At 37.7% G+C, this 15,003-nt stretch overlaps 2 pseudogenes across 2 annotated transcripts in view; both read right to left on the reverse strand.

Annotated features, from left to right (window-relative positions):
• Positions 1–3,496: 3,496 nt before the first annotated feature.
• LOC308630036 (metalloendopeptidase OMA1, mitochondrial-like) lies at positions 3,497–4,297 on the reverse strand (annotated as a pseudogene). Its single transcript has one exon. The product of its transcript is annotated as a metalloendopeptidase OMA1, mitochondrial-like (transcript).
• A 316-nt stretch (positions 4,298–4,613) lies between these two features.
• LOC308630037 (metalloendopeptidase OMA1, mitochondrial-like) overlaps positions 4,614–15,003 on the reverse strand; it is a 142,643-nt pseudogene continuing 132,253 nt past the window's right edge. The window contains exon 3 of the transcript in view: positions 4,614–5,320. The product of the transcript in view is annotated as a metalloendopeptidase OMA1, mitochondrial-like (transcript). The remainder of the gene's footprint in view (positions 5,321–15,003) is intronic.

Raw genomic sequence — 15,003 nt, forward strand, 5'->3', positions numbered from 1 at the left:
AAATCTGAAATCTTGGCCATGACCTACAAAGTTCTATGTGATCTGGCTCTGGCCCATCTCAAGCTACTTTCAGCCACTCTCACTCTGCTCTAGCCATGCTGGCCTCTATGCTGTACCTTCAATATGGCAAACTCCTCAGGGATTTGAATGTTCATTGTACTAGAAATCTTCTTGTCAGGTTTCTGCTTGTTTAACTTTCTCTTTTATTCACATCTCTGCTCAGATCTCACTTTATCTGAGAGATTTTCTCTAACCATCTGATGTGAAATGTCATCATGCTTCATGTTTACCCCCTTATGTTTTTGTCACTGTATTTTTGTTCACAGATTCATTCCTAGTGCCTAGTGTGGCAAAGGTGCTCAAGAAACATGTTCTCAAATTAATAGCTTGGGATCCTGTGCCAGACACTTTTTTTTTGGTCTGTACTATTTCAATTCTTTTTTACTTTTAAATACTGGTTTTAATTTTATAATTGTAACATGGAAGATGTCAGACATTTTTTAATACAAATAGAATTTAAAGGAAAAAAGATCTTATAAGGATTACAAAGATTATTGATTTTCTCCTCATGGAGGAAAAAAATAGCAGTTCTTTTCACGTAATTATTATATCTACAAGGGTAATGTTGGTTTAATTAACATTGTAGGAAAAAGTTCAAGTTTGTATTTATTTTGGAGCTAGTGATTGACAGAATAATACTTTTCTGTGTGCTTATTTTATTTGTTTTATTTTGCTTTGGTTTGTCTCAGAGTGCAAATGTTTTTCTCTCTCTCTCTGACATAGTATGTGGAGTCCTGACTTCTGTGAGAGCAGGGCCAGATCTTAGTTCTGCTTGTGTTCAAGTTCTCGTCTCTAAGGCAAAGATTTCACAGCATTCATTAATTTGACAATCTTCTGAATCAGTATGATTCGTTTGGTATTTTCTTTTACTTGCCTCTTTATTTACGTGAGCACAGTTAGGAGCTGCTGATAATACATGAAGAATTTCCTAGGGTGTGGTTAATAAAATAGTCCTAAATTATACTAAGAGTCAAAAATGACTCCTTTTCTGGAGATTTTGTATATCCTCTGGGGTAATAATTTGTGTGCCAGAAATATCTAATTGTCTCTATCAGCTTGTCTATAGATATTAAGAATGAATAATTATTAAGTTTACTTCTCCAGGTTTAACCTGACCTACCCTATAGTTGCAGGAATATTCTTTTTTATTCTGAGAGCTCCTAGTTTGTCTATGTGTCTGTCCTGCCTGAAGGAAACATTACTTGGCTTTCTGTAAAGTTGAGGGTCCTTTAGTGATATACCAGATAACAAGCCAATTACCACGGAGGACATTTTAGGTATCAATTTTCCCATATAAATTATCTATATTACCCAAAATTTCTAAAATAAACCCATGTTTCTTCTACACATAGAAAACATATATAAAAAATAAAGATCAAGAGAATGAGAAGACAAGTCACAGACTGGGAGAAAACGTTTACAAAAGACATATCTGTTAAAGATTGTTATCTGAAATATGCAAAGAACTCTTGAAACTCAACAATAAGAAAATGGACAAACTTGAGTAAAAAATGGGCAATATCTCTGAAGTGATATCTCACTAAAGAAGATATGCAGATGGCAAACAAGCACTTGTAAAGATGCTCTGCATTATATGTCATTAGGGAATTACAAATTAAAACAACAATACAATACCACTACATACGTATTAGATTGGCCAAAATCTAGCACATTAACAATACACAAATGTGGAGCGACAGGAACATGCATTTATTGCTGGTGGGAAAGCCAAATGGTACAGCCACATTAGAAAATAGGTTGGCAATTTCTTACAAAATTAAACATAATCTTACACCACACTATCCAACAATCACCCTCCTTAGTATTTATTCAAATTAGTTGAAAAGTTGTGTCCACAAAAAAACCTGCACACAAATGTTTATAGCAGCTTTATTCATAATTGCCAAAATGTGGAAGCAATTAAGATGTCTTTCGGTAAATGAATGGATAAATCGACTGTGGTACATCCATACAACATAATATTATTCAGCAGTAAAAAAATGAGCTATCAAGCTGTGAAAAGACATGAAGGAAATTTAAATGCATATTACTAGGTGAAAAAGCTACATACTATATGATTTAACTATATGACATTCTGGAAAAAAGCACAAATATGGAGACAATAAAAAAATCAGTGGTTGCCAGGGGTTGGGGGCCCGGGAGGGATGAATAGACAGAGTACAGAGGATTTTTAGGGCAGTGTAACTATTCTATACGATACTATGATACTATAATGGTAGATACATGCCATTTTGTATTTGTAAAAATGCATAGAATGTAAACACCATAAGCATATTCTAATATAACCTGTGGATTTGGGTTATAATGATGTGTAGGCTCATTGATTATAACAAATATACCACTCCAGTGTGAAATGTTGATGGCAGGGTAGGGTGTATGTGGGAGAGGGGAGCAGGGGACATAATAGAAACTCTGTACTTTCCATTCAATTTTGCTGTGAGGGCTTCCCTGGTGGCGCAGTGGTTGAGAGTCCACCTGCCGATGCAGGGGACGCGGGTTCGTGTCCCGGTCCAGGAAGATCCCACATGCCGCGGAGCGGCTGGGCTCGTGAGCCATGGCCGCTGAGCCTGCACGTCCGGAGCCTGTGCTCCGCAACGGGAGAGGCCACAGCAGTGAGAGGCCCGCCTACGGCAAAAAAATAAATAAATAAAAAATAAATAAAAATTTGCTGTGAACTTAAAATTGTTCTAAAAAATAAGTTCTGTTAAAAAAAATTAAGCATAGAAAGATAAAGGAAAGGTATAGGAATGTTTCCCCACTCTGGGCACAGCATTTGGGAAAGAATAGCTACCATCCATTGAAAAGTAATGCAAAAGGAATTTGGCAAACAAAAGACATAAGGAAAAACAGGTTCTGGTAAGATCTCTAATTAAGTGGTAAATATGGTCACTTGAAGGAGTATATTTTCACTGAGGTGGTCTACTAATTGAGCAAAAGACTTAATTTTGAATGTTTTCTTAAATATCAAGCCAATACTCCAAGGTATCTTTAGCTTCTCTTCCATTCTCGAGCCAGGTACATGGCATCCTCCAAATGGAGGCTAAAGACTGAGCTGCTTGATTTTTCACAGCGACTGAGTAACAGGCTTTCTGCAAGGGTGGATTGATTTATGGGTCACTTTCCCCACAGGCTTAGAGTAATCCCTTGCACACAGTAGAGACACAATTAATAATTTTTTTAAAGTGTAATATAAATTTATTCTGTGACATTTTCCTCATTGAAGATTTTTAAAATAGATTAAAATAATCAGTGTTTCATAAAAAATAAATACATCAGAGGAATTTAGTTAACACCTCTAACATAGATGGCTTGACTCTGACTATCCACTTTTGTTTTCATGTCAAACATCATTTTTAAAAAAGTAATATAAAAATGATAGATTGCTGCATTCTACATGTCCTGTGTCTCAAACATTTTAAATCAACTTCCAGTTTTTTTCCTCAACTCTGTATGTTAATGGCATTTGCTCCTGTTTTTAAATGGGAAGAGTATCCATTTTTTTTAACAGAGATATTTAGGTCTTCTTTTTCTGATTCTTCAAGAAAATGCTTCATGCCAAGTTTGAATAGTAATTGAGGGTCTGGTCCAGAAAGCAGTAGGCAATTACAGAGAGCCAGTGGTATGCATCTATCAAAGTGCTCAGCTCAATTTCCATGAGAAGGGTGTGTGCATAACCATTCTGGAAACTTGGGATGACCATGGAGGCTACCTGCAAATTTCATCTGCTGCTGAAACACTGGACTGGCTCTGACATCCACACAGACTTTGCAGCAAACTATAGTCCAATTTTGTCAACTTCAGCCTCTAATATTCTACTGTTCGGTCAATCAAACATATACTCTTGCAATGCAGACTTTCTCAAAACTGCCAAACTATCTCAAGGATAAATGGCTCAAATCACTGTGTGAAAAATCAAACCTAAGAAATCCAATAAATCAATCAAGCTGGTCTTTTATTGCAGCCTGCCCAAGTACTGCATGTTCTATTTCATAGCCCAGAAGGAAGAAAAGTTGATGAATATCAGTTGCACTATGTAAAAGCTCAGTGAAGATAAACATTTGTCCATTTGGAATCACAAAGGAAGTGCTGGCTCAGCACATATACTAAAATTGGAATCACAAAGGCATTTATCTGGGGAATCAACCACATGAATAATCTCAGAGATCCCTAGGATATCTTTACTGTGCTCAGTTAGATGATAAACCACTTCTTGTCCTTAACAGTGGTATTGGGTGTTTTTCTTTTTCTTTTTTCTTATTTTATTGGCGTATAGTTGATTTACAATGTTATGTTAATTTCTGCTATACAGCAAAGTGATTCAGTTATATATACATATTATTTTTCATATTCTTGTCTTTTATGGTTTATCACGGGATACTGAATATATTTCCCTGTGCTATACAGTAGGACCTCGTTGTTTATAAATCCTATATATACTAGTTTGCATCTGCTAATCCGAAATGCCAAGGGGGAAGGGTGTGAGGGAGGGAAAGATTGGGATTTGGGGCATCTTTCTTAGTTAGCATATCATTTTAAAATTCTTCCATCCATGTTTCATGCTCCAGTACTGATAAAATTCTGAAATGTTCTCTTCCCGATTATAGTAGCTTGCTCTTTTCTATGACTGGACTTACCTCCAGCTGAGTAAAATAAAACAATTGCAAGTAGCAATCCAAGTAATAAATTCTAATTTTTGTCTTCCTTATACTTTCTTTAGATAGTTCCTTCTGATTAGGAGGAAGTATTTGCCACCATTTCCTTATTTCCCTGAATACTTACAATGATTACAAGTAGTTTCCGCACTCGTTTAAGAATTATCAATAAGAGAGGAATCGGACAAGTTGAAACTGTGACATGTGGAAACTCCTGATGTCTCTTATGGGAGAACAATTTGGAGGACACAATATTGAAAGAACAGGGATGAACACAACTTCTTTTATCAGTAGGCTTGAAAAAGAGTCGTTCTATGAAGTAATTTTTGTGTAGTCATCCAAATTCCCTTAGTTTTGGTACTCTAGAGGCATTCTGTTCTTTTGTTATTGAAAATCCTATGGAAATAAAAGTTTCCAAGCAGAAAAGTCAACTTATCACACTGATTTATTCCCAGGCCCTGATACTGACTTACTATATGGTTCATTTGCACTAAATGGCAGTCTGGTGAGGTTACAGCTAGTGTGTTACATTTTCTCCAGTTGGTCAGCGAATTAAATCAGAAGAAAACACAATTTCTACTAGCAGACTACAATCCACAGATGAAGCATTTCTTTCTTTTGCTTGATTTATCCTAACAGTGGCAAAAGTGATGAGTCCCTCAAATTAGTGACTGTGTTTGTTTATTTGCTTTTCTGAGTGAGTTAGTAAGCTTTGCCGTTGTCTGTATCTTTTTCTCCCTTACTGTAAACTCAATGAAAGAAAGGATTTTGTCTTGATTCCCATTAGAACACCAACACCAGACACAATACCTTCAAATAATAGATGCTCAGTCAATATGTTGAAGGAAAGAATGTATGAACAAGCAAAGCTGGTTTTTTTTTTTTTTTGCAAATCTGATTCTTGAACGTTCATTAGAGCACTATGTTATAGTCAATTAGCCTTGAACTAGAAATCAAATACTCAGATTCAAGGCACTATTCCATCCGTTTTTATTATCTATCCTTATAAATCTTGAAAGCTCTGAGACTCAATTTCCCTACTTGAAAAATGAGTAGAAATCAATCTGAACAGCTAATTCTACTAAGACCTGGAGACTCTATCTACATAAAGCCAATGAAAGCGCTGTGAGTTTTAAGCTGCTGTATAAATGTGTGATCAGACATGGCGTGTCACACTGACATCAATCAGGGAAATAATTTACAAAGTGAGTGGGAAGTGTCAGGAGGTGGAGAATGCTTAATTTGCCAGACTTCTTAGGGCAGTATGGTATATAGTAGGAAAAAACATTTGATAAGCTACAGGAGCTGTAAGTGCAATCCCTTACCACTCCCATTCATGTTCCACTTTCAAATAATGCCCAATAAAACTTTCTTGTAAGAAGAAGTTCTCCACTGGACTTCCCTGGTGGCACAGTGGTTAAGAATCCGCCTGCCAATGCAGGGGACACAGGTTAAAGCCCTGGTCCAGGATCCTGCCGCGGAGCAACTAAGCCCATGTGCCACAACTACTGAGCCTGTGCTCTAGAGCCCGTGAGACACAACTACTGAGCCCGCATGCCGCAACTACTGAAGCCTGTGCACCTAGAGCTCGTGCTCTGCAACAAGAGAAGCCACCGCAATGAGAAGACAGCACACCGCAACAAAGAACAGCCCTGCTCATCGCAACTAGAGAAAGCCCACATGCAGCAATGAAGACCCAACACAGCCAAAAATAAATAAATTAATTAATTTTAAAAAAAAGAAGAAGAAGGTCTCCACTTAATTGCAGATCTTTCAAATATAGAGTGCAGTGTAAGTATGGAGCCAGAGGTATGTTGCTTGAGGCAAAGAGGGTGAATTTTTTTCTACAACTTTCCCTAGAAATTAATCAAAGAGACAAAATTTTATTTCTTTAAAGTAAAACTTTGAGATGATGGCTGTCTACCAAAGATGCCAAATCAAAAGGCTGCCTGGGATGTACACATATTGTAATTGTCCAACCTCATATATAATCATGTCAGAATCATATTGGACGATATCAGACCTAAAGAAAATCTCATCTTTGTTCCATAAAGTCAGAATATATTAATGTAGGTGAGACCAAGCTCAATCTTCTTAGCCAAAAAGTTAATCTCACATAGTAATGTGGAGACAAACCCAGAGTCAAAATCCAGTATTCTACCTCATGCTGTACGAAATGTTTTACAAGTGATTATATTTTAAGTATTGATTCAAAAGCACTGAACAGATCAGTTCTTTGTACCATGTTTTTCCATTCCTTTTTTCCAAATGGATGGCCTACATTTAAACTAGGCCGATGAAAACTGGTAACAGCTTGCTAATGGATGTCAGAATCTTAGCTCATTTTATTCAAGTGTCCCTTCATTTATTCCTTAATTCATCAAACATGTATTAGATACCTAAATGGTCCAAGCATCTGGAGTTGCATAGGGAATTACAGTAAATACAAACAAACATTGGGTGTATGTGTGATCTGAAATGTTTACTAGTTACGGTCTGAGATAAGAAACATACCAATAAGTAAAACATTTGGCTCTTGGGCTAATTTCCAAGACAAGTTCGAAAAAATGTCTATTTTCTGTGTTCCTTCTTCACAACTGTGTTGAATCTGGAATATAAAGCCACTAGAGATTTAACCACAGTATTTCATTTCTCTTATACAAATTCAATAGAATACTGACATTCAAATTATGCCTACTCTCATCTTGATACATTTCCAAGATTACCTGAAAATTTTAAAACAGTTTGAAACAGACTCTCCAATACATTAGTTCATTCATTCAGCAAACATTTACAATACCCATTATGTGTCTGGCACAGTGAATAAGTACTGGGGGGTTAAAACACAAATGAGACTGCTCCAGAAGAACTCCTTATTTGTAAAAACTATGGCTAACCTAATTTAGAATTTACTATATGACTACAAAGATAAAATTGGGAGGATGTTTTGAAATACATTTCTATGACTATGAAAAATTTGTCCAAGATCTTTGGCCCTCCTTACAATTTTCCTCCCTAGCAGCTTATTTTCTAATAAGTTTTCTACCTTTCCCCTTCTCCTTCTCCTTTCTCCTCCCCTTCCCTCTCCCCTTCCCCTTCCTCCTCTTCTCTCCTTCTTCTTTTTCTGCTTCTTTTTCTTCTCCTCCTCCTTGTCCTTCTCTTCTTCCTTCTTCTTTTCTTTTTTTAATGGATGACCCTCTATGTCTATGACTATATATGAACTGGACCTTCATCTGACTGAGTAGATTTAGATCTATGTTTCCAGAATTCTTTGGAGCTTTTCATGGAGACTCCTTGGGGATGACTAACCCAGTGGCATTCCAGGCTCACTTTCTTCGCCTGATCTCTGGCAGGTTCACAAAGAACTGCTATTTAAATTGGGGCTTTGAGAAAGATTTCATTTTAAAAAAAGGGTTCTTAGATATCTTTAAATTTTAAAGTCACTCTCTTTCTTGTCTAATTTTCATCTTTGGAGGATAAACTGAGGCAAACAGAGGAGAAGTGGTAGTATCAATACTATATAGCTACCTAGAGAGAACTATATTTGAACATGGGTCTTTCATTCTCAGATGCTGAGCCCTTTAGGTTATTCCAGGCAACAGTTCTCCTCTGCCACATTGCCCACTGCAGAGGTAGAAATCTCTGTCTGGACTTGTAAAGACAAGAGTGTCACCATGTGCTGTGTGTTTCCCCTCAGGTGTAGACTTAACTACCTCTTAACTTCCTTTTAGCTTTAATCAGGAACACTCTGTCCATAATTTTCAAAATGTAATTCAATTTAGAAGACATGAACTATGAATTTACTAAATTGACTATGCTAGTCTTGTAAACACTAGGTTAAAATATATATATAATCCTTGAAAAGGAGTTTCTTATCAACTTCTTTAGGGATTGGGGACACAGACATGCATACATCTTCAGTGAAACCAGATCTATATTAGTGTCTTGTTGTTATGAGTTGAATTGTGTCCCTCAAAAGACACGCTGAAGTTCTAACCACCAGTACCTCATAAAGTGGCCTTATTTGGAAATAAGGTGATTGCAGATGTGACTTATAAATTAAAGTGAGGTCATACTGGAATAGGGTGGGGCACTAATCCAACATGATTGGTATCCTTATAAGAAGATGGCCATGTGAAGACACAGAGATACAGGGAGAACACTGTGTGAAGATGGAGGCAGAGATTGGAGTGATGCACCTATAGTCCAAAGAATACAAAAGACTGCCAGCTATCATTAGAAGCTAGGAGAATGTCATGGACTAGATTTTCCCTCAGAGTCCTCAGAAGAAACCAAACCTAATCTTGACTCTCAAATTTCAGACTTCTAGCCTCCAGAACTGTTAAACAATAAACTATTGTTTTAAGCCACCCAGTTTGTGGTATTTTTTTACGGCAGCCACAGGAAACTTATACACATGCTCAAAGTTCACAGATGAGGAAGCCGTTATCAACTTTGCCATGTGTCTGGCACTCTGCTGGGAGAGGGTGACATTTGAGTTTCGCACTCAGGAGGAAGTCGGAGTCGGCCAGAGAGAAAAGGGAGCATGTGTGTTTATAGAACAGAAGAAAGCAGGAGCAAAGGACAGGATTTGGAAAGGTCTTGGTGTTTGAGTAATGCTGAGTAGCTCTGTATAGCTTCAGTGTGGAACATAAGTTGCTTGGTGCTTGGGCAAAGACTGATGAAATGCCCTTTTGCAACAAGAGAGTTTACTTAAATCAAGAAAAACTTCAAGTTTTGGAATCACTGTGTGTTTTTGTCTCTGTGTGTGTGTGTGTGTGTGTGTGTGTGTGTATGAGTTTAAATATGTACTTATCCCCAGATGGTTTTTCTTTCTTTCTTTTAATTTCTTTTTAATTATGGCAGCTATTCTCCAAACATGTTTTTGTTTATCTCAAACTAAGTATACAGTTTCAACATATGGAGCATATTTTGTTTTACTTCAGTTTATCTTAAGAAATCAGCTTTCCTAACTCTTGTTGGCAGTGAACCCAAATGATTTCTTACTTTTTCTTTCCCTCTCTACTTTCTCCTTTTTTCTTTTCTCTCAGTTACAATTTATCTCGATCTCCCTCACTCTCACTTTCTCTCCATTCCTCTCTCCCTCCTTTCGTCCCTTCTTTCCTTTTTTCCTTCCTTCCTCCCTGCTACCTTTCCTCCTTCCTTTCTCCCTTCTTTCTCTTCCTTTTCCTTCTGGGAGGTCACAAAAGATTTCCCATGTTGATGAACCAACTCATTTAGTGGCAGAAACCAATAGTTCCTTGGCTTGTGGACATTTAATCAGCCTAGAAAATACATAAACTGGAAATAATGTTAATAAACAAGTCAGGGATAGTATTTGCTCTTTCATTTATAATATTATGAACCTGGCATTCTAGTCTGTTCATAATCTGAGCCCAAACTATTTTATCACCCTTAGTTTTGTAGCTTTTTTTTTTTTTTTTTTGGCTGTGTTGGGTCTTCGTTTCTGTGCAAGGGCTTTCCCTAGTTGCGGTGAGTGGGGACCATTCTTCATGGTGGTGCACGGGCCTCTCACTATCGCGGCCTCTCTTTTTTGCGGAGCACAAGCTCCAGACGCGTAGGCTCAGTAGTTGTGGCTCACCGGCCCAGTTGCTCCGAGGCATGTGGGATCTTCCCAGACCAGGGCTCGAACCCATATCCCCTGCATTGGCAGGCAGATTCTCAACCACTGCACCACCAGGGAAGCCCTCACCCTTAGTTTTGCATGATGTGTTTTCAAACCTCAGTGTATTTGGATCTCCTGTTCTTCTTTTTCTTAGGAAGCTTATTTTCATCCTCTCAGCCTACTGCACTCCACTTACCCTTCAAGATCCAGCTCAAATATCCCTCCCTTTAAACACATTTTATGATGCTCACTGGCAGAATTAATCTTTTTCTCCCCTGGATTCTTCTAGAGCTTTGTTCATTCCTTGTCTTTAATATCCATGCAACTCTTCCTTAAAATCATTTGCAAACTTCCCAATGTGAAGGGCACTAGAAATGTCAGAAACTGGGCATTTGAAGAGAAAGCCACTTAGAAAGCTGAGTATAATATTGATAAGGAAAAATAAAATAAAATAAAATATTGATAGTGGAACTTATCCTTTCTTGGTGTGTATATTCATGTAGCAGAAACTGGGCATTCTAGTGGACTTCAAATACAGTGTAGGAGCTCAGTGATATATTCATGAGCGTTTCTGCAGTGTCACTAGAAGAAAAAGTTTTACCACTCATACCAACCCTGAAATCAGTTACACTATGCTGAGATAGTTTACGAGTGCAACTGTGCTGTAAGTAACTCATGAGATCTGCCAGAAGAATGAAAGTAGAAGTAGGGGCACATGTGTCATGTATACTTAATGTCTGTACTCCCCAAAAACAGATCCTATGTCTTTCTTCTTAAAACCCCCAGCACATTACTTGACACATTGAATATGGTCTACAAAGGGCTTTTGAATGAATGAATGAAGATTGTCTAACCTGATACATAGCAGGAATGCAAAGTCACAATCTTCATGGTTGCAGCTCTATAATTCCTGCATCTGTCCATTACTATTAGCATTTTCAATGACTTTGTGATATAAGAAACTTTTAAAATTATATTGCATTACCCTTAATTTCAGCAACTTATTTCCAGCATCAGTGACCTTGATCATGACCTTATCTGTCCTTTAAGCATTACTTAATGGAAGTCTGTGCACCGAGTAGGGATAATGGTCCATGGACTAAGTAAGCATAGGTTCTGACTATGTTACTTACAATGACTGTAGTCCCCTATCCCTAACCACTTCCTTCTAACAAGGGCCTTGGAAGTCTCAGTGATATAAGCTGCTAAGGGGAAAAATGTGGAGAGGATAAAACAGATGAGGTGGGTTCTGGTCCCAAGTAGGGAGGTATAATGGACAGTAGCATGTGTGGTGGAAGGTCTGATAGAGGAGGAGGAATAGAGGTGTAGTGGTGGTGTACAGGGACCCATAGGCACCATGGATCAGCCTCACCACACCACCCCCCGCAAGTCACTGTTCCCCTCCCTGGGGTCCTCACCTTCATTTCTCATGGGCAAATTGAACAGTTTCTTATCTTAGAGCAGTAAGAGATATTTACATGAGTATGACACATTATCACTGAAGAGCTTGTGTTAGGGTGTGTTTCTGCCACATGAGGACAATGAGATTTTGTTACCTGGGAAAAAATTGTAACTTTCCCGTACCTGGGTGTTCCCATCCTCATTGGAAAGGTGATGTGTGAAGGAATTGAGATTACAAATGAGGAAGAGTTTATAGAATGTCAAATGCTACAGAAATACATCTTGATTATTATCTTGATATTGTCCTTAAGGTAGGATAGGATTGGGAGATTGGGACTGACATATATACACTACTGATACTATGTATAAAATAGGTAACTAATGAGAACCTACTGTATAGCTCAGGGAACTCTACTCAATGCTCTGTGTAATTGACCTAAATCAGAAGGAAATCTAAGAAAGAGGGGATATATGTATATGTATAGCTTATTCACTTTGCTGTGCAGTAGAAACTAATACAACAAGGTAAAGCAACTATACTCCAATAAAAATTAATTTAAAAAAAAAGGTAGGATAGGATTTCTTAAATGAGGAAACTCAGTCTCAGCCAGGTCAAGGACCAGAGATGAAGGAGCACACAGTATACCAGCAGCAGAGTTCTAGAACCTGGTCTTGTTACTTTCACCCCAGTCTGTTTATATTTTTGCTTCCCCCATGCTCATCCTCAGAAACCAGGTTGTCTCTGATGTAACAATGTATGAACTTTAGTTAGGAGGTGTTTTTTCATTACAAAAGGGCAACCTTACCTGTTACATTCATGATCATTTAGATAGCTTGTTTTCCTTTAGTTTAAACCTAAAATTAAATAATCTAAATAAGGAATATATTTTTATAGTTAGAAGGGAATTTTCTGGTTAAACGTCTCACAGAGCTGGATCCTGAGACTCTGAGTGGTTGACAAATCGCTTACCTGGTGACAAATGAACTATAGTGGTAGCACCAGTGCAATAGCCCCTTGCCCATGCATGTCACCAGGCCCCGTGCTGCCTTTCCTTTACAGAGCGCCAAGTTAAATCAAGAGAAAACAATCTTCACAAGCAACATTAAACACTTCATGCAGTACCTGACAGTGGACTCCTAAACCCCCAACACAGTCAAGCCAGGAGTCTTAAGAAGTTTTACATACATATTTGGAAGCTGTATTCAGCAAGCAATTGTTCTTAGGTGTTCTGAGTGAAAGAAAATAGTTTTGATCGGGAAAGAGATGAGTCGCTATCCCCATATCGTGCATTGGAAAGAGGGTGTGGTGCAGTCCTCACTAGAAGGCAAACCTGGGAGGGAGGTGGGCAAGACTCCCAGGCAGAAATTTTTTGTCTTTGCTGCAGGACCACTCACCTACCAACCCATCAGTCATCAACTTATATGTTTCTCTCCACTGCTTCCTTCACTCTCCAGTGGGGAGAATTCTCCTCTGTCCTCTGGCTCATGAAACAACCTGGGTTTCTCTGACTCTCCCCACTTCAGCTAAGAAGCCCACATTTATGGTTAATCAAACTACAAATGCAGAATTGTCAGTCTGAGGGTGGCTTCTTTAGAAAGAGCCAGGGGTTGCATATTTGATGCTTTGAAGCACATTTTCACCCCAGGAGTTAAGCTAACGTCTGTTGAGAATTGTCTCCAGCTCTGTCACTGTTGAAACAGAAGCTCCTCCATAAACCCCAATTTTATGCCATGAAAAGATTCCACTCTACGCTAAGACGTTAAGAATAGTTTGGGGGAAAAGTTCTAGTCATTTAAAATAAGAAATCAACAAAACTTCCACAAACCTTCATGTTAACATAGTGATTCCTAATTTACAAAGCACTTTCCCCTGGCTAGCCTTGCCCCTGTTTGACTTTAAACCACAGAACAACTGCATTGGTTAGAAAAAGTTTGTTGTGTAAATCTCCCTTACACTCCACCCAGTTCCAATGACAAAACTCGGGTCCTTGAAAAAGCCATGCTCCTCTCACCACCAACATCTGCTCCCACTATTTTCTCTTTCAGGACTTCCCAAGGGAAACTTGCCCACCCTCTCCCCCTCTATCCCTACTCCAAACATTCCTTATGCACATAGGAATGAAACATAGACTCATGTTTCTATCTTCCAGAGTATCTGAAATCAGTTTCTGGTTATTCATTTTTCAGTATGATTATTTTAATATTTGTCACCCTATAAGGTTACACATCGTTTCTGTGCTTAGCTTACTATTATATCTTTAGCATATGTCTAGTATATAATAGTTCAAAAAATACTTCAGAATGAAATGAATGACCACCACCCACCTTCCTTTTCAACTGAGAAGTCTGAAGCTCAAAGCAACATGCCAAATGTCATGTTACAAATAAGGGTTTTTGATGTCAGAGAGACATGAAATCTCCAATTTCAAATTTTAGCATTGGCATTTACTCATTTGAGTGATTTTCTTTAAATCTCTGGTTCTCTTTTCTTTTATCTGTTAAATTCATATAATAGAAACTAAAAGGATTGTAAGTTCTATAAGAAATAAATTACATATAGTGTTTGTGTACTTTTAATATACCCTTAATAAATCCATTCATATCTTTTAAGTCAATTAGTTGGACCACTGATCCTAGGCTATGAAGCTATTTCTATATATTTCAAAATCATCAATATCTCTTCTTACAAGAGGAAAATCTGAAGCAGAGGGCAAATAGTCAGTGCTAAAAGCAATTGTTTCTCTTTATCTTTTCTCCTTTAGCTCATAATGTAATGACAGAAAAGACTGTGAAATAAAATTTTCAAGGCAATAGAAATGGAAGCAAAACTAATATTTATTTAGTTTATTTAGCATCTTCCTAAATGCCTGGTATAATGCTTGTTGCCTTGTCAGTTATTCACATTAACAAGGATTGTTTGAAAGACAAGCCCAAGATGGAGATGTTTAGGAGAAAATGAAGAGTTCTCATGGTAAAATCAGAGAGTGAAGTCACAGTGTTTTTACTGGCAGATTTGCTAAGGTATGGAGCTAAGGAAACAGCCAAGATATTAGTTAAAGAAGTTGTCTGAAGAGAAGGCTTATGCAGTTTAAAACCAAAAAAGGAAAGAAAATGAAAGAACAAAAAAAGAAAAGAAATAAAGAAAAGTAAGCATTAAATATCTAGAGATGTTCCACTCAAGTTTCTTGACACTTAATCTTGTGTTTGATCCACCAGGCCACCTGTGTTGCTCTATAATATTAT

The sequence above is a fragment of the Mesoplodon bidens genome, assembly GCF_964165515.1.
Source record: "Mesoplodon bidens genome assembly, chromosome: 16".
In the NCBI taxonomy this organism is placed as follows: Eukaryota; Metazoa; Chordata; class Mammalia; order Artiodactyla; family Ziphiidae; genus Mesoplodon; species Mesoplodon bidens.